The 20144-nt window shown below is 34.2% G+C and overlaps 1 protein-coding gene and 1 long non-coding RNA gene across 2 annotated transcripts in view; one reads left to right on the top strand and one right to left on the bottom strand.

Annotated features, from left to right (window-relative positions):
- LOC107046453 (DNA ligase 1) overlaps nucleotides 1-823 on the bottom strand; it is a 36105-nt gene extending 35282 nt beyond the window's left edge. The window contains exon 1 of the mRNA XM_015269069.1: nucleotides 677-823. The gene's annotated coding sequence lies outside the window, so the exon portion shown is untranslated. The remainder of the gene's footprint in view (nucleotides 1-676) is intronic.
- A 99-nt stretch (nucleotides 824-922) lies between these two features.
- Nucleotides 923-20144, top strand: part of LOC107046456 — a 29912-nt gene continuing 10690 nt past the window's right edge. Inside the window, exon 1 of the long non-coding RNA XR_001461562.2 lies at nucleotides 923-1076. This is a non-coding gene — a long non-coding RNA (uncharacterized LOC107046456). The remainder of the gene's footprint in view (nucleotides 1077-20144) is intronic.

Raw genomic sequence — 20144 nt, 5'->3', positions numbered from 1 at the left:
TCACGTATTGCCTGTGCGGCATGAGACTAGGCGGTGGGGCGGGCGATGAAAAATGGGGCAAGTAGCGTGTGACAATTTTTCTGCAGGTGAGACTTTTGATAAAGAAAAAAAAAATTTCTCTTTTGACCCTATAATTGGTCTTTAGGCTGTTGGGTCTGTATACAGCAATAAATAAATAAATAAATAAATAAATAAATAAGAGCTTGCATTTTTAAAAATTAGGTCACGTTAATTAAATCGTAATTAATCACATACAGAACGATGCCCATCCTGTCTAACCTTCTGAACAAGTATTTGACAACATTATTTAACGATTTTATTTTATTTGTTTCATTGGTAAGTTATCATTAACTAAAATCGAAAAATCGTACTCTGGTTTAATAACTGGGCTTCTATTATCATAAATTGAACTAAATTAAAAAATTGTAAACTGGTTTTATAAACAGACCTCTATGCCAATTAGAAATTTGAATGGTATTTTTTTTTTATCCGTGTGTCAAATTAAATGATAATAATTTTTTTTCCTTTCGGCTCAGTTATTTAACTTTAATTTGATTTTTGCATTATGGAAAGCATTTGCGGCAAAATATCTTCAGCATTTAGAAACATTTTTCAAGGTTAAGCCGAATATTTAACGGAAAATTTGATATGGAGATTTGAAAACTGTTGAACTCACGCTATTTTTATCCATGGAATATCTCCACAATGTTGAAATTTCGCCTCATGTAATTCCGTTTGAACTTATTATTTCCTTTATAGATTTGAATTAGGAATTCTAATACCAGATTAATATTTTGCTTTTCGTCTCCTGCGCAATTTGGACTGTTTCACGTGTCGCCTGTTATTAGGTATGAAGCTGGACGTTAGGAGTGGGATGAAAAGTGGGGGAAGTAGCGTGTGAAGGTAGTTGGATACACGCGAAATGGTTAAAACACCGTAGGGGACGAAAATTGATCGAAGTATTAATAAAACGTCTTGAAATTTTAAAAAGTTATTGAATGAATTAATAAGTTTAAACTAAAGCAACCGAGGCGAATTTTCACTCTATTGAAGGCATCATTATGGATAATAATTGCGTGAGTATCATTAACTTTGAATAATGCATATAAAAACAATTCGCTAAATAATATTCTTAACCTTGAAAAATGTAACGAAATGCCTGGAGACACCTTACCAACAACGCTTTCGATCATGAAAATTCTGATTGAACCGCTAGAAAAACTTTTCGGATATAAAAATTTATCATCTTTCAATTTTCGAAACACGACTAACAAGTAAAATATAGTAAAATATACCATTTAGATTTTCAATTCTCATAAAAGTTTGTTTATGAAACTAGTGGGCGATTTTTCGACTCAATTTAATTGATAGTAATGGAATGTATTTATTCAACCAGATTTTGATTTTTCGATTTTATTGAATTACAACTTTGAAGGAAAAAGAAAATAAAATATTTACAAAATTTAGATTTTTGCCTTCAGTTTGACAAAGATAACACTTTCAATTTTTAACAAATGAAAAAAAAAACAATGAACAAAAGGTTCAAAAACACGTAAATCACATAAGTTCAGGCGTACCCTGTAGGATTTTTTATAGGACAAAATTCTCATAGGAAACCTAATATAGAAATTTGTATAGAGAATTCGAACGTTTCATTCAGGCTTTCCTGTAAATTAATCCTGACGCTTATAATCCATTGGTCTGAGTCTCAATTGTGTCAGTTAATTTGCCATGGAAAATCGTATAATGAATCCTATGGGAAATCGTATTGAATTTTACCAAACGTGTTGGAAATAAAACCATGGAAAAAATTTAACAATATTTCTTTAATTATAGTGATTTTCAGCTAGAAATTCCATTGGAGAACATAAAAAAAGGAACAATGAGGCAAATATTGGGGTCTTCAAACTAAATTTTTTTTTCCGCTGAAAATTTCACTTTAATCATTAAGTTTCTAGCATTATTATTTGCTGAGATGATTGTCCAATTGATGAATAATGTTACACGAAGAAAAAAACAATAGAGAACCTATCAAATTTGTGATATTTTAACATGTGTGTATTTGAATGAATTCAATTTTATTGAGCGGTTCTAACTTCAGAACTTTGAAAGATGGATGTTATTGGGTTGGGCTTCTGAGAAAATCCATTGATTGAACTCTGAAATCCATATCTTAAACTTTTTAATTCTAGTTTGGGCCAAATTACGCAGGAATCTCCGTGCTACCGCGCTTTTCTTAAATTATGGTTGGTTGGGAGATTCGAACAATCGGCAACAATTTCATTTTGACAATTCAAGTTTGTAGCAAATTTACAGTAATTTCCAAACCACGTATTTCCCGAAATTTTCCCACACAAAAATTTGGATCATCTGTTGTTGGATACATAGGAAGAGCAATCTCAAAATTTCAAGGATTTGGGCTACACCGTTTTTGAGATATCCGTCATCAAAAATTGGAAAAACACGAAATTTCAATTTTTGACGACGCATATATAAAAAACGGCGTAGTCCAAATTCTTGAACTTTTGATATTCCTTTCTCCATGTATCCAACAACACATGATCCAAATTTGGGGTGCTTAGCACATTGTGAAATTTTCACCATTAATAAATGCTATGAAAGTACCTTAAATGTTCAGGGAGCATCACAAGTTATTTAATCACAAAAATGATTTAGCTTTGTTCGGAAGCTAAATGCTAAATGAAAAGCGTTGAAAATGTATTTTTATTGTTGTCAATGAATTGCCCCTCAATTGTCAGGCAAGTGAAAAATTTTGACGAGGAAATTTTTTGGTTTTAGACACAAGATCTTATCTTCTCATCAAGTTGTTAGCCATGAGTTTCATGATACAATTAAAATAATACTTGTAAAAAAAACGTTTTCCATCGCATATGAAAACATTTAATTGGAAATACCAGCGAATTCGCTACGATTCTATTGGAATTATATCTAAATTTCCGCAGGATTTCTATGGAAATTCTATGAAAAATTCGATATATTTCCTGACCTGTTTTCATTGGTTACTTGTATAGAGAAATTTCAATAGAATATGAATTTCTGTCCGAATTTTCCTCTTAAGATTTTTCTTTTTAAAATTATCGCGAGAATTTTTTTAACATTATTCCCACCGGATCTGTTTTGGTTTTGCATTACAGAATTCATATAAAGGAAAAATTACAAAAGTTCATACCCTAGAGCATCCTCATATAGAAAACCGAGCGAGTAATTTAGATATCCAATAGAATCAGCGCCAAAAACAAATAGAATTTTTCAATAGAATTTCAATACAAATCCTCTAAAAACTGTTGTTGTATTCATTGACTATTATTTCAAATTATTAGCAATGAAATACTTTTATGCAATTTAAAAATAGAAACAAAATTAAAAATCTTTGCAAATGGAGGCAATAAGCCCTATCAACGCCACACAACCACAATGGGAAAACGTTTTGCTACCTCGTTCGTTAAATCTGCAAACCCATATTTTCATAACAGAACATGAACAGCAATATCGACTGAAAGAAAAGGACTACTCCTCACAAACAAGATTTACTTGATACAATTCTCTTGTCAATTTTGAAAGTCAAAAAAATATATTTTTCACTGACGTATCAAAAGCTCGGTCTTACGGACCACGCCCCTGGATCCTCCCCCCCACCACCACCACCACCACCGTCTCCTCAGTCTCCTCTTGCTCCACGGGGGATCACGCTTGTGACACGTTCGTTACAAAAAAATGCGTTTGCCATTTATCCGTTACGCGCAGTCTCACACACGTGCAGTTCGTCTCGCTCATCTCGCTTTACGGCCTTGTGACACAATTTACTACATTTCGATTGCACGGAGAAAACTTTCGCGATCGATTTAAATTGAGAGAAAATTTATCATTCTCAATTTATACTGACGACCTTATGAGAATGGTCTTCGGCTTTTACCTACAAATTTCCCCCACCACCGCCAGCGCAGCATGTAAAGACTCGTGGTGGGGGAAATAATGGCTACAGCCGAAGACCACTCTCATAAGGTCGTCAGTATATCATTTCCATCTTCTTTTCAAGTCATGTTGAAAAAAATATTGGCCAATGAAAACCAGAACTAAATCTCCCTATGCAAACAGAATGAATTTATGCAAAGATCATTATTATTAATCTTGATAACCCTGAAAAAGTTTTTCGAGATGAGAGAATGTCATACTGTTGAGCGATGTTTTTGCCCTAGTGTGACAATGAAATAATTTATCAAAAGATGTCACGAATATAAGATATAAAAAAAATTCCCAAGTCGAAATTTCGTTTAGGTTATCTAAGCCTAGGAGAGGGTGGGACAAAATAATACATTTGATACGTTCTCTAATTGTAGATATTTTTGTTTATACATAAACATATTGAGATTTAAAATCAATGACGGAAATCCGATTTTGCTCAGTCTTCCCCTGAATAAGTATCCAATACTGATCAGTAGAGGATCGTGAACCAGTGTACCTGGGTGACTCATGCTCCTACCTTAATTAGTTACATCCATTGATCTCTGATCAGTGATCAGTGATCCATTGATCACTGTCCATTGATCTTCACAGACCTGTTAAAAATTTGTTATCTGTACGGAAGTGAATAGGTGTTAACCAAGATAAATCAGTAAAATGAGTCAGTTCAGGAAGGATTCATTGAATGAAATCGATAACAAAAATGACAGGCTAGAGGGGTATTTTCGTTTTTATATGTCTGCCAGCCAGGAGATTTTCAAAGCAAGACCAACGCAAAGTTGTCACGAGACCCCGAACACGGCACATCGATTGATGGAACTAAAACCGGGCTGAGAAAAATAATGCTCCGAATATCACTCGATCTTCGAAATTAATCGGATATTCCCCGCAAGTTACCCTGCGTATCAACGATCGCGAGAAATTTTTTGGAATTTTCGCGAAAAATGTCTGTTTTTCGTTGCTTTGCAACGAAACATTCGGGAAATATCCGATAATTTTGAAGGTCTTAGGGTACTGCAACTGATAATCTATTTATCGAATGAATGTCGTAACGAATGTCGAAGTTCTTAGTTTTCTCAACATTTTATTTATAGAGAAACTTATCTGTTTGTGTAACAGTAATGTTTTGCTTAACCTCCACCTTCAGGAACAAGTTTTAGACAAAGTTTTTCTTATTTCTAAAAACTTTTGTGCTTCTCTGTGTCTGGAAATTATTTATTCTCTGGAATATATTCTACAAAAAATCATTTAAAAAATTACTTCCAAGAATCACTTATGAAATTAAGACATGTTGGACTTTGTAAATATCTTTTATTGTTATACGTGCAAAGTTTCTTCACTACATTCATATTGAGCAACATCGTTCGTAAAATTTTGGTGATAAATTATTGTAAAATGGTTTTGCAATTTTGAAAAATGGTAATAGCCTTTATCGATGAGTATTGCTGGTCAAATATTGCATAAATACTTCGTTATTCGGATCAATATCCTTACGTGTATTTACTAGCTCATTCGCTTTCATTCGTCCCTCGATTTCTTTGGCCAATAGCCTATGAGGATTAATCGTCTGCGTCCTAGTTGTTTCCATGATTTCCACCGCTTGTTCACTGAAAATTGATCGGATGTTTCCTTAACTCTCATCCCGATATTATGTAATGAACAAATAATTATAACTTATAATAAGAGAATAATATATAGCTTATAATTTATAAGCTATTGATTATTCTCTTATTGCACAGAAATTCATATGACTAAACTTTACTGATCCTTACCATCTACCATTAGAAGTATTCAGATCCTCAGATTTGCGCGACTGTTGGAACTGTACAATATTTCGTGGATCGTTCTCATGTTTGTTGATCACACTTTCTTGTTGGCTTGAACTCTTATTAAAACAATTCGTAACATCATGATCTAAAGAACATCTTCTGCTACATATACATCTACAGAATAACTTGTAGATGCTACAAGAAGCACCGTTGCATAATATAAATAATGCGAAAATAATCCCCAATCCATAAGATATGTACCATAAGAAACTGTGATGAGTGTTCATCCAATGAATTTGTCGCTTTTGATGCTTGATATTTTCAGCTAGTGAGCGGATTTCTGATAGCTTGACACTAACTGCTTGTAGATCTTTCAAATGAAGATTGGGTCTACGGTATTCTCGAGGTATAAGTTCCGATACGCGCTGGGTATTATTGACTATTAATTCAATCCATTGATGATTCCATGTGATATTTGGGGTAATCACTGTGAAATTGATTGTATAATTATAAGATTCTACATTTTGACTAATTAATTCCACCGTGTTTGACCAAGCTTTACAATGCTTTGCGAGTGTAATAATTCCGGAACCGTTTATATCAACGCGATTACTGATTTGTTGATCACATAGTATATCAAGGACCTCGGTTTGCGTCGTGAAGAACAACTAACAATTGCCTGTGCCTAATTTTGTCCAGGTGGAGCTTTGGATTCTAAGTAATCTTACATCACAATTGTTTTCCACATCGGTGTTGCCTTTCGTAAATAAATCTGTTTCACAAGACTCATGCGTATGGGCAGAGTAAAATGGTTGTTGCTGCAAACATATAAGAACATCTTTCAATGTTTCGCATTTCTGATCAGTCAATTCATCGAAGAGTTGCAATTTCTGGCGATTTTGGGATAACATGATATATTTTTTAGATGGATGTATATACGTGTAAACATCATTTTTAATGTAATGGGGGATTGGGATGAAACGGAATAACTGATAGACATCTGTCTCAATTAATGGAATGTGGAGAGTATATATCAAACGATTATTAAGCGAAAAAATATGTAAATCACTAACAGAAATTAAATTAGCAACATTTTTTGAATGTAATTGAATGGGAAAGTCCAATGATGATTTTATAGCAGGTTTTATTTCAGATAATATTTGTATGAATTGTCTTGGTGATAAAAGCTCTGGATGAATTAAGCCTTTAAAGGCCCACATAACTGCATTGGTAAGAGTCTCCAGATGATTATCATATGAGTTTGTTAGACTCTCTAATTCAATTACATGAGCATTCATATCAATTTGTAATTTCTCCATTTTAACCTGCCTCAATGTGTCATCAGCAAGATTTTGTAAATTCCTTATCTTCTCGTCTATAATAGAAAACGTCGTTGCTATCTCATCAAGAGAAGTATTGACTGTGTGCAGAAAACTTTCAACTATGTTAGTTTGATTTTGCAGGAGTGAAGCTAATTGTCTATTATTTTCATGAACTTTATCGATCTGTTCGTTATAATATTCCGCATCTGCTTCATCCATAGTACCAAATAATATTTTGGAAACAGACCCTATAATATTTATAAGACCTCTCTTTCGCTTTTTATTCTGTTCCTTCCCAACAAGTTCATCAAAAATGTTCTGCTTACGTTCTAATTCCTTAATCCGTCTAATAATAGATTGTAAAAAATGTTTATTCTCGCAGATAAACACTCCGAAAGGAAGTTTTCGATGGCAATTGCTTTGCAACTTCTTCGCATAATACCTAATCAACTCGAATTCTTCGACAAGTTTATTTAAATCGATAAACGTTATTAACCGCCATTTATCATTGTAAAGCTTGACGTTTGAAATTTTTTCGAAATAGATAGTAGAATTTCTCCTGAAGTTATCAATGTGATACATCTCATCTTGAATAGTCGTGGTACCCTGTCGAACCATCCTGAAAATAAAACATTCCAAATGAAATACAGTAGACTCTCGTTATAGTCGCATTCGTTATAGTCGCATTCGTTATAGTCGCATTTCCCCTCATATCGATTTTTTCGAACTCGAGCGCTTCCCCCACTCCGTACCACCTCCGAGGTGTGGATTTAAATGCCCCTGTGTTTTCTCGGAATGGGCTTTGTTTTGCATTTCTAAGAAATTCGGGAAATAAAATTTAGGAAAAATGAATTTGCGAGAGCGAAATTCAGTTCACTCTTGACTGTCACGAAGAGAGGGTCTTTGCAGTGGTGTATAATCCTGCTTTTTATTTGAATGAAGCGAATAAATTTTGGAGTGTATTGAACAATGCGATGTTATTAATATTCCTATTCATTTAATTAATTTACTAAAAGTGTTCAACGCAATTCATTTTGTTAATTTAATAAAAGTGTTTAATGAAAATAATTTTTATATTTAATAAAAATGTTCAATGCAAATTGAAGAGAAAAATAATTGGAGTAAAATTTATTTTCTTATCGCTCCCGATTCCCGGAATTTAGGCTTACCGTGAGCGCCTGGTGGGGGAAGAGAAATACAGTCCCATTCTCAGAATCGGCTGCCCCTACAGCCTCGTGAGTGCGACTGTAACGAGAGTCTACTGTACCATCTATGTAAGTCCCCAAAAAAAGATATTATCAAGTCGCTATTCGAAAATTACCAATTCAATAATATTATAAATTACCGAATCAGAAATAATATTACCAATTCGGTAATATTTAATATTACGGACCTAGCAATGTTGAAGATGACCGAATTGGCATTCTCAATTTTCGAATCGGTAATAATTTTTTCATCATAGTCCTGTATAAAGTGCCACCTTAACTACATTTTTCGAGCTCTAATCTCGCATTTTACAGCTCGTGCCCCCACTCCTCTCAACTGTTCGCAAAATGCGGGATGTAAAATAAAAGTGAAGGTTGTGATTGGGTTGTGGTAGAGAGGAGAGAGGGGTCCACGCTACAAAATACTACTTAGGACCAAAAAATCGCCGCAAAATGGCACTTAACACAGGAGTATGCCAAAAATCTATGTTCGTTACAGAGCTGTAACGCATCTCATTACTCTCGTACGAACTCACAGTGAAGGTGATGTCTCGGCTTTCACTGTGATTTTGAAGTCGGTCATAATGAGGTTCATTATATCCCAGTAATGAAAATAACTATTTTGAAGTACATCTATAGTAGAAAAGTGTAATAGCCCACTCTGGAACATCTCTCGTTTCCTATCAAAGAGGTACCCTCAAATAAAAACTATCACTTTCAAGAATGTTTATCCTAAATCGCAATTACTCAACAACGAATCAATTTTTTTTTGACTGAGAGATGAAGATATTTTCTTTATTTTGGAACGAATTTCAATTCATCAACCTATGTTCATCGTTCAGAAATGAAATGGACAGAATGTCTCGAATGCATGTTATAACATGCGCTTATATGGGATAGAATCACTTGAATATTTCCTCTGTTAGCACCGGTACTCCAAATTTTTCTCTCGCCATTGGATTCAGTATGATTTATTCACATATTACCTCCTACTTTTATTTTTATTTTTAGTCTTCTACTGTGCGAAATATCAATTTGAACATTATTCCCATAAGAGGTCGTGTATAAGGAAAAATTTGTTTAATCATTCCTGGCGAGACTATTGCGATTAATTTTTATTCTTACATGAAGAAAGTGAGTTTCATATGCCCTGCTATCAGTCAAAAGAATTACAAAATATTCCTTGCACATGGAAAAAATCACATTCACCGACAATTCATCGGCACCAGCTAAACATTCTTAATACCGCAAGAGTATCAAAACGTTATAAGACCACAATACTGAATTATCAAAAAATTGTATCATGCGACGACTCCATGGGTTGAAATTTTGCGATCAAGAATAATCAACCTCAATATCCCTTCAGATTTTCAACAATGAAAAATATTTTAAAAAGTTTACTTCAAATATTGCGCTTCGATAGAGTATATGCAAGAGGGAGAACATTTCAAATTAACTAAGTATAAAGATTTCACCTGACCTCAATGTTGTAGTTTGAACGGTCCTAATCAGAATAGAGGAAATTATCAGGTATAATATTCCGAGATCTCCAAAATCAATGGCAATATTATCTCCAAGTTTCCTTGCAAACGAACTAATGTATCAAATTGTGCAAAATAATCCTTCGTGCTGTGCACTCATTTTTAGCCTGCCAAACTTGACACTTCCATTTGTTTGCTATACAAAGCTATTGAAGAATATTGCGATTATTTTGGGAGGTCGAAGGATAATCGGCCGAGAATTTTACGGAGTTGGTTTTCACGCATGAGAAAATGTAATAAAGAATCTTCGTGAATTCGCTAGATAATTCTATCAGAATTGTATGAAAATTGTAGATTAAATAAATAGGATTCTCTCAGCATTCCATACAAAAATTTTATTCTTTTTTTGGCCGCTTTCCATTAAATATTCTATAGAAGAAATGTTATAAACGTTCAATTTATGTTAAATTTTTCCAATTTAATTTTTTGTCTATTAAAACGATTGAGTGAAAATTTTGTAGGGTCCTTTGCGCTTGATCCTGTTTCGTTTTTCATTGCGGAATCTAAGTGAAAAAAAAAACAGTAAATTCTTGCTCAATAATTTGAATTTAATTTCAAAACCTATGAGATTTTCTCTATAAAATATCTGATAGAAATCGCTAAAAACAGCTGAATTCCGTGATAGAATTCTCATATAAATGTTGGACAATCTTATAGGAATCCTATATAATTTTAGCAGATATAATTTTCTAGCGAATTTTCTAAAATTTTCCAAGCGGCGCCGAACATTAGAGGGCACATTTCGGTTAGAAATGAATGTATAGGTAGTGTGCAATTTCGAGAAAAAAAATTACAAAAGACAATCGTGACCTCGCTTAGTGGCCTGTGGCTGACTGAAATGCAGTTCCGGAAAATTCTCAATGAAATCTAAAAAATTGTGATTGTTTTCATCCCCGTATGTTTTTCGTATCTTCCCCGTATCGTAATAATTTTGTCCACTTACATGAATATGAGCACGATGATGCCGAACATCATACTGCTTGAGTATCGAAGATTATGTAGCTGATTTCTCTTCAAATCGTCCATGGTATTTATAATAATGTACCTCGGACCTACTGGATTTTCCAAATTTGTACTGTAAAAAAAATTGGATCAATGTAGAATCTCTCACCGTCGACAGCTGAATGGGATAAACCCAAGTTCTAGAATACGAGAAACTGCTTTGAATATAAGATTAAACAGAGGATAAGCCCCGAATTCGCCCGAAATGTGATAAACTTATAAATCCGTAATAACCACGGAGAAAAAAAAAGGAGTCATAAAAAATGTAGACAATGAACATCGTAAAAACATGAGTGATTTTAAATACCTTATGATTTTTTAAGTCATAAAAAACTCGGAATATGCCGTACGGAATATTCGAAAAAAATAGCCAAAATTGAAGAATTAAAAAGCCCTACTAATATTAAAAGAGAAGCAGAGAGAAATCATATTTTAAAGAAAAAGTCAATCATAACATAAATAAGGGATGAAAATCGGTATAATCCTTCTTCACAACAATTTTAATGATTTTTAAAATAGAGATGAATAACGTTCAGTACGAACTACTATCCGTTTCATAAGTAGAGGACCCTGGGGTTAAACGCCTATAAGTTTGTTCAAAAAAATCTTGAAAAATTCAGCCAAGTCTTAATCGACAGAGTAATTATTCATCTTATTCTATACGGAGCCTCATCTCCTCAAATTGATTAGTATTGATTATATTGGAAAGTAAAAGTGAAAATTTATTGTTTTTTAAACTAAAACGTTATGCTCGGATATCTCGGAATTTTACAATGGGATCTGTCTGGAAAAAATTCCACTGTATAGGGTATGAAATATTATGATAATTTCATCAATGTTTCATTTTGTACATAGTATCATTTATTTTATAAAAAACATTTTGGAATATTAAAAATAAGGGTCGATGTGCGACCGCAACCGATTATGGACTTTATGACGGGTTGGGCGCTCGAACCCTTGAAATTATTTCCAGATGGGTGTTTTTCACCTCTGTCAGGAACGGCAACATGCATTGAATCCTTTTGGGTACCTTCGGGAGGGGCCCTCCAGGCCCAGAAGACGTGAGTAATGGAAAAATGAATTAATGATGATTTTAAATTTTTATTCCTAAATTTCGATAATTTATAGACATGTTAACACTGCTCTCAGCGTTACCCCGGATCAACGGGATGGACGTGGCAACACCCAAAAGGATTTAATACATGTTGTCGTCCCTGGCAGAGGTAAGAAACTCACATCTGGAAATAATTTCAAAGGTCCGAGCGCCCAACCCGTCATAAAGTCCATAAGCGGTTGCGGTCGCACATCGGCACTTTTTTTAATACTCCAAAATGTTTTTTTTTGTAAAATAAATGATGCTATATACGAAGTGAAACATTGATGAAATTATTATAATATTTAGCTCCCTATGCAGTGAAATTTTTCCCGGACAGATTCCATTGTAAAATTACGAGATATCCGAGCATAGCATTCTACTGATGTAGAATGTCTGAATAACGTAAAAATCCGAATTCGTTAATAAATTCTATTGAAATTTCTATGAGTTTCTTGCTGTTTCTATTGCCATATTCGATAGAAAATAATCTATAGGAGAAGTCTGATAATTTCTTTGGCTTGAATTTTCTAAGTATTTCTGGTTCGATTGTCTTGAAGAAAAGAAAATAAGATACGACTGAGAAAAGTCGCAAAATTTGTTGCCGAGAAAATTTTATAGAAAATATCTTAAAAGAATAAGTTCTGTGGAAAAGTGAAATTCTATGGACTTTTTCTATATAATATTTTCTATTCAACATGTCAGTAGAAATGGCAAAAAAATTGTAGCAAATTTAATACAAAGTCAATACAATTTCTTATACAATTCGATAGGATTTTTCATTAAATTTTTCATGCGCAAATTTTAAAAAATTGAGTAATGAAAGAAAAGTTTCAAAAAATCTGAAATTCTGTCAGATTATAGGTCACAACTCGAACTGCCTGTGGCCACAAGATCCGCTCGACCAGTGCAATAGTTACTGAGAAAAAGCAATTTCTTTCTAATTTTTTTGGGCAAATATTTCCAAAACTAGTGCCCTGATTTCACACTTTGTTTTACAAAATGTTTGCATCGTTGGCCTTTATCTAACTCAATTGAAACCTATATATTCAATTGAACCCTATTATATAGCATGTATAACGTATATAGCTTTTCTGGTGTTCTTGCGAAAAAAACAGAAAAACAAAAAAATATTTTTAAAATCCTATCTCCGAATCTGACTGTGGAAAAAGTCAAAATTAAGCGACGATTTTTTAAGCCCCTTAATCGTAGAAAAAATCATCATCAATTTTGAAGAGGGTGAGGGTCAGCCGTTTACTCATTTGGCATGGAATACCTCATATATAATTCGAAAAAAATTTTCAACTTTCCGTTCAGATCCTTCCTAATAATCATATGGTTTCTCAGTATTTCCTAATGCGGTTCGGTTTTTGACCCACCCCCTCTTTTGGTCTCTTCCTTTCGTCTTTAGGACCAACCCCGAAGGAACCACCTCTCATTGAAATTAACCAATCACCTAAAGTCCTTCGTTCCCTTCAGTCTCTCCACCCCCTCATAAGAACCTCATTTTTAAGTATCTGTTGGAGAATATATCCAACACTCTGAGAAGCAACAATATCTGTTCAAAAAGATATGCGAATTATTTCCAATTGGAACTTCAACTTTAACTTTAGAACTTAATATTTGACCTTGCCGTATATTGTGTGCAACACCAGAATCAAACAGTGATAAGAAGAGTCAGGAATCATTCATTGGAATTTACAGGTGAGTACACATACGTTCCTTTTAATGATTGTCCAAGTGGGTCATTATTGAAGCCTTTGAAAACTGAAAAAACTCTCACAGACCTTGGAAAATCGATGGTGCAAGTACTGAACAATACTCCTTATGTAAAATTCTAAAATACAACAATTGAATTTCAGAAAATGAAATGAATAGGATAGTCCAGTTAATTATAATGTATTGACACGTTTCCATACGACTAGGGTTGAAAATTTATCAATCGATGGAGAAAAATATTCTAAACAGTATATCTGAATGTGTCCCTGATGTTTACCCTGTTTATCACTGAAGTAAACTAAAAACGATTCATTTCTCAATCATGTCGAATTAATTAATGATGATCAATTCTGAGACACGGTCAATTCTGAGACACGGTCCGTCGCGTCCACGGCACGGCGCCGTATTTTGCAATTTGGTTGATTATTAACTTTATTTTTCATCGACTTCCTTCTATTTACCGTTTCGGAAGCTCTGATATAACCATTTAGACAGTTTAGGGAAGGCATTCCAATTTTTTCAAATTTTTTAAAGACTCCTGACAAAAGTTCTAGGCAAAAAAAGATTTTTTGCGGCGCGGTGCCGTAGGTGCGAGTACCGAAGGGTTAATTGAAAAATGAATATAACGAAAATTTCGAATAGTTTTTTTGGGAAAGGGTATTTTGAATATATTCTCTAATTTTCATCCCTTTGTCGTGATAAATGTGGGAGGAGCTACATTGTAAAGCTCGTGAGAAAACCAAAAAAAGGAAAACAAAACAAAAGATAATAAAAAAATTTTCAAGATAGATAAATAATGGAAAAGACGAATTTTGCCAATTTTCCATTCATAAAAATTTCTATGAATACCTGGAAAAAATATTCTTCTATTACGACCTTATATGTTAATTCTATTCACAACTGAAACTTTACAACAATATTTGCAAACAATGAAAAATAACGAATATTTGTGACTCTCTCGAATTTCAAAATGTATCTCCTCTTACATTTCACATGGTAAGGAGTTGGAATTCGACGATTATCGGGAAAAGTAGGGGGAAATGAAACCGTTCATAGCCTTGTTGAAATTTATAATTTTAATTTATAAATAGCAATGAGTAGAAATATCGGTAATTCGAAGAGATCAGAAAGTGTTACATTTCACCCCACCGTATCAAAACTATTAAAAAAATGAATATGTAGGGGATTTTCTTTGTGTTGATTTTCGGATGGAAAAATAACGAAGGTCTAATTTTTATTCGTCGGAGACCATCTCAACCGAAAAAATGGCATACCTGAGGAAAAATCAATTGCAAAATGGTACTTCATTTTTTTTTTTAATATGAAAACTAAAAAGCTTTTTTTTTGGAGTGAATCTCCTTAAATATTAGTTTTGCTACCTACTAGCTTTCGGCTCAGTTCGTCAAACTCCACATTATGAGACCTTCTAATAATAGACCAGAAAAAGCTATTGTTTCATTATTCACTACATTCACTAAGCAAATGGAGGTTTATCGCAAATGATGGATATTACTTCATAAAATCTTTCATTTTCGAATTTTTCAATTCTCGTGTACATTAAATGGTGGAATTCTCTGACCAGGAAATCTATACTTAGTTTTAGTTTTCCACATATGCATTCTCTAAACATTATGTTAATTCAACATGATTGATCAGATGTACTTTCCCTCGAAGTTCTCTTATCCTTACTCCTACCCTCCTGCCTTACAGAACATTGGCACCGAGTAACTGATCTTTAACGCATGGGAAGATTTAATTAAATAACGCAAGACTTTCAAATTTCACCGTAAACTCTTGAAAAATAAATATATTCAGAAAACCATGAGGCGAATTAAACTGAACGTGTATTGACAAATGCTCCTGAGTATTTGTAATTTCTACCCCAAATTTTAATTCTTTTTTCGGAGTACACTATTGGACATACATTCATATGAAAAAAAAATCCTTTTTTTTCGTTTCATGATATTCTACATAACTTTCAAGCGGAACCGAACCCAGTAGTTATTTTATCTTCATTATATTTTAACAGTAAACCTTGATAATATTTCGTTAATCATCTATCGGTGCAATCATTCGAGAATCCATGGTGATCATATCCTTATTTTTGAGTCTGGATAGACTCATCCGAGTGAGTGTTCCGTAAGCTCTGAGCGAGAAGCCCAATATCACCGCCGGGGTGAAACTCATTCGTTTAAACCTAAAAATCTCCCACGTCACATTAACTTATTTTCATTTTAATGTTCGTGTGATGTCCAATCTTTCAGGAAAAAAATCGACGTTATTAACTTTCTTGGTTATTGAACATGGTGCAGATATGTAAAATCTATTCAATGCCGGTATTTTTTCATTCAAACAATCCAATCTTGTAAATTTTAGATTTTTCACCGTTTCATTGCTTTCCATGTAGTCAAGTGAACTGAATATTGTGCACGATTTGAATAACCAAGACGAACAAATATGTCGTATTATCTAAACGCGCTCTATTATCGACATGCATAAAACTTACAATGGCGCTAATGGAGTAATAACATTTTCACAGGAACGACACGTCGATGATGATTCCGATGGAAGTAATGTCGATAATATTGCTGCCGCTAATGAAGCATTATTAGATGACTCTCAAATTATAAATGAAGATGTAAATCGAACTCTAGATGGCTCAGAAGATGATACATCAGGACAGGACGAGTCGGACGTGCTGAGTTCGGATTCGGAGATTGAAACTAGTGAAGACGAACAGTGGAATATGGGAAATTATGGATTGGAAGATTCGAGGATTGAAAATGAAGACGGTGATACTGAAGATGGTGCCGGCGGAGTTGATCACACGACTCCCTTCATGGAAAGCTCATTGAATCATTTGAATAAGCCGCTTAAGATACAAGAGCATGTCACAGTGAGAGATTACTTTCTAGCTGGATTAGCAATGTCGATGGCACATCATTGGACCTATAAGGCAACATTAGAATATTTTAAATGGATTGCTCGCACAACTTATTGCAGTGGTTTACCCACGACAAAAAAAAGTTTATGGAGAGCCCTACAACGCAACGATGAAACCATTACACGACATCTTTATTGTCGAGAATGCCGAAGCCCAGTAGGAGAGGGTACTATTATTGACAAAGAATGCATATGTAAGAAGTGCGGGCCTGATAAAAGTCGAAAAAATATCACGTTTTTTCTATCACTCAGTCTACGTCACCAATTGGAGGAACTTCTTCGGATACCCAACATAGCGAATTCATTGAAATATCGGTCTAGTAAACCGGAATCTAATTCTATCAGAGATATTTATGACGGTATAGAGTACCAGAAATTGTGCAAGCCAGGTGAATTTCTTCACAATGAGTGGAATTTTTCTTTCACTTTCAATACGGATGGCGCTTCTATCTCGGAATCTTCGTCGCTGAGCGCATGGCCTCTTTTTGTTCAAATTAATGAATTACCTCCTTTTTTAAGAAAAAAACATATATTACTTGCGGGCATATGGGTTGATAAGCAAAAGCCGTTGCCAAATGCATATATTTTGCCATTTACAGAGCAATTAAACAATTTATACATCAACGGCGTTATTTGGCAGCCGTCAGAGAACCAGAAAGTAGTTAGCAAATTCATACCTGTAATTTTTTGCGCTGACTCCGGAGCTCGTTATGAGTATCTACGAATGACTCAATTTAATGGTAAATGGGGATGCACATTTTGCTATCATCCAGGCATTATTATCGCGGGAATGAGAGGGTGAAAATATTCTGCTGAAGACAAGTATTCATTACGGACGGATGCTTCCATACGAATGGAAGCTGGACAAGCATTTCAACATTACGTAGAAGGAAATAGAAAAATCCAAAGTGTGAGAGGCATAAAGGGCCCCTCCGCTCTTGGGCTTCTTAAAGGTTTCGACTTAGGTAAAGGCCCTATTGTTGACACTATGCACAATTTGGCGGGTGTGATAAAGCAACATTTTTTGATGTTCTTGAAAGATACAGGAGAAGACTGGTACATTGGTGATCCGCGAAGCAGACGAGAAATTGAAAAAGTAATGCTGTCGATCAAATTTCCTAGTCGAATATCAAGAAGAACGCGAGAACTGAAGTATGTGAAGTCATACAAATGTTCAGAATGGCGCAATTTTGGATATTATGGGTTAATTTGTCTAGAAAACGTTCTACCAATCAAATATCTAAAACATTTAGCTCTGTTATTTGAAGCTCTATACATATTAAATAGCGATTCTATCACCCCTAGTGACATGCACCATGCAGAAACTATTTCAAAACGGTACGTGATCACTTTTGATTTATATTTCGGAACCAAAAGAATGACGTATAATATACATTTGCTGACACACGTATGTCAGACTGTAAGGAATTGGGGGCCAATGTGGGCTCACAATGCATATCCATTTGAATCCATGAACCGCAAGATTATTGAAACGATAACAAGTCCTAATGGAGCGGTACTGCAAGTTTATACCCGATTTTTAATGAACAAATTTATACAAAATTGCGCCTATGACGAAAGAGTATCTCATGACACAAGAAATTACATTTCGGAATTGTTAAATGTCATACATCATGATTATCTGGTTGACCGTAACTATGACCCCAGAAATCGCTTTGTATGTTTGGGAATGGAAATCAGCAGACCACTATCTGCGAATGAAGATAATATTTTGCATCAAGCAGGATATATTCCCGAGAATTTGAAAGCTTATAATCACGCTCGTATTAATGGAGTTGACTATAGAACTCTTGATTATCGAACAACAACAGCATTTTCAAATTGTACTATTTGTTTCAATGATGAGGACTTCGGCGATATTATCTCAATTGTTACTTTCTCTAATGGTGACGAAATAGTTAGTGGTCTTTTTTTACAACGATTGCGGCGTACTGGGAGTGCTTGTAAGACAAGATTCATTAAGGATGTGTCTCTGAGTCAGGAGATAGTTTTTATAGAGGGCAGAAATATACAGGGCCCAGCGCTCAAAATCGATAGCAACCAGGGTATCTGTATCATAAAACTGCCTAACGTATGGGAAACAGATTAAATAAGTAATAGAAGTATACATTGTCTGCATGCAGATTTTGGCCACGAAATGGGAACAAATTTCAATAATGTGAAATATACATATCAAACACGTTGTAATGAATAAATTACCTAAGAATAAATTTTCTTGTTCTTTTTAATGTTCATTAATTTTCAGGTCCTAATGAAAATTAACAGATAATCATTAATCAATAACTGTGCCGTTGTGAAGTAAAAGCGAAATTCAACGCTTTACATAACATCATTCCATTTTTCCAAGACACGAATGAAAAACTATATACTCCAGAAAATTCCCATCACTCCTATCCTTATTGTCTCGAATAACTCTCCCTCTGGAAAATAAAGCACATGACAGTTGTGAAAAAATCATAAATGATAGATGCATTTATCGACAATTTATTTGATGCATACATACCATTGGGAACCTTATTGCAAACCACTCAACTATAAACGAATCATCACTTCATTTTGAATGCGACTGATAGAAATTGTGAACCAAAATGTTGCCAGTACAAATTCTCTAACATAGTGAAAACCGTAGAAAATTTTGGCCATTCAAGGGAACTTACGTCGCCGCTCAGAAAATTTTTAGAAAATAAAAGAAATATATATCTCCACACGTCTTCATTTCAAAGTTGCCCACGTGCTTACCATCCTCGCTTCATAGCCTCGGAAGGCAATATTGCACAAGAAAGACGACGGTCTATTGGCTAAACTTGAATGACTAACGATTTGTTTTCGAGAAATGAGGACCTCTTTTAGCAATGCATATGGGCCTCAAAATTTTTAATGATTTTTTTTTTGCTTCTTCGCACTAGTTATGTATAGAAAAGAAGATTTCTCGAGTAGGAGTCTTTTGATTGGTGAGGTTCTACAAGCTTGAATGATTTTACATGAAAATTGTTGGATCGAATTGAACGTGTGGATAAATTATAAAAAAAAAAAAATGACCAAACAGTTTGTGATCGGAAATTTTCTGAATTTATTGAAAATGGTTGCAATTTTTCCCCCCACCCCACCTTCATGGATAAAATCGCCAAAGTAAACTTCAAACGACGATTTCGGCAATTTCGTATTTTTTTTTTCAATCTGTTTTTTTTTAATACAGAAAATTTGTGATCAAAAACGTATTTGAACATTGTTAGCTCTCATAATTCTCAGCGGAAGACAGATGAAAAACAAAAAAATTCGATCGCGTGTTGTTCGCTCGCTCACTTTGCGGATGGGTTGAAGTGGGTGTAACCCACGATGGGTCGAACCAATGCTTTCCCGATCCATTACTTCTTCCAGGAATTATCTCTAATTGTCAATCAAAAAATGTAAATCCCCTGAAAAAGTCGCAAATCTAGAATTTTTGTTTTGAAAAAAAATGGTAAACGTCTGAGTCAATTATGCTCAAAAATTGCTATAGTTCACTACATGTTAATATTTAGCGACTGAATGAGGAACAATCTCAATCG

The sequence above is a fragment of the Diachasma alloeum genome, unplaced genomic scaffold (genome assembly GCF_001412515.2).
Source record: "Diachasma alloeum isolate Michigan unplaced genomic scaffold, Dall2.0 Dall_scaffold_01396, whole genome shotgun sequence".
NCBI lineage: Eukaryota > Metazoa > Arthropoda > Insecta > Hymenoptera > Braconidae > Diachasma > Diachasma alloeum.
This window is presented reverse-complemented; position numbering and strand designations above follow the sequence as displayed.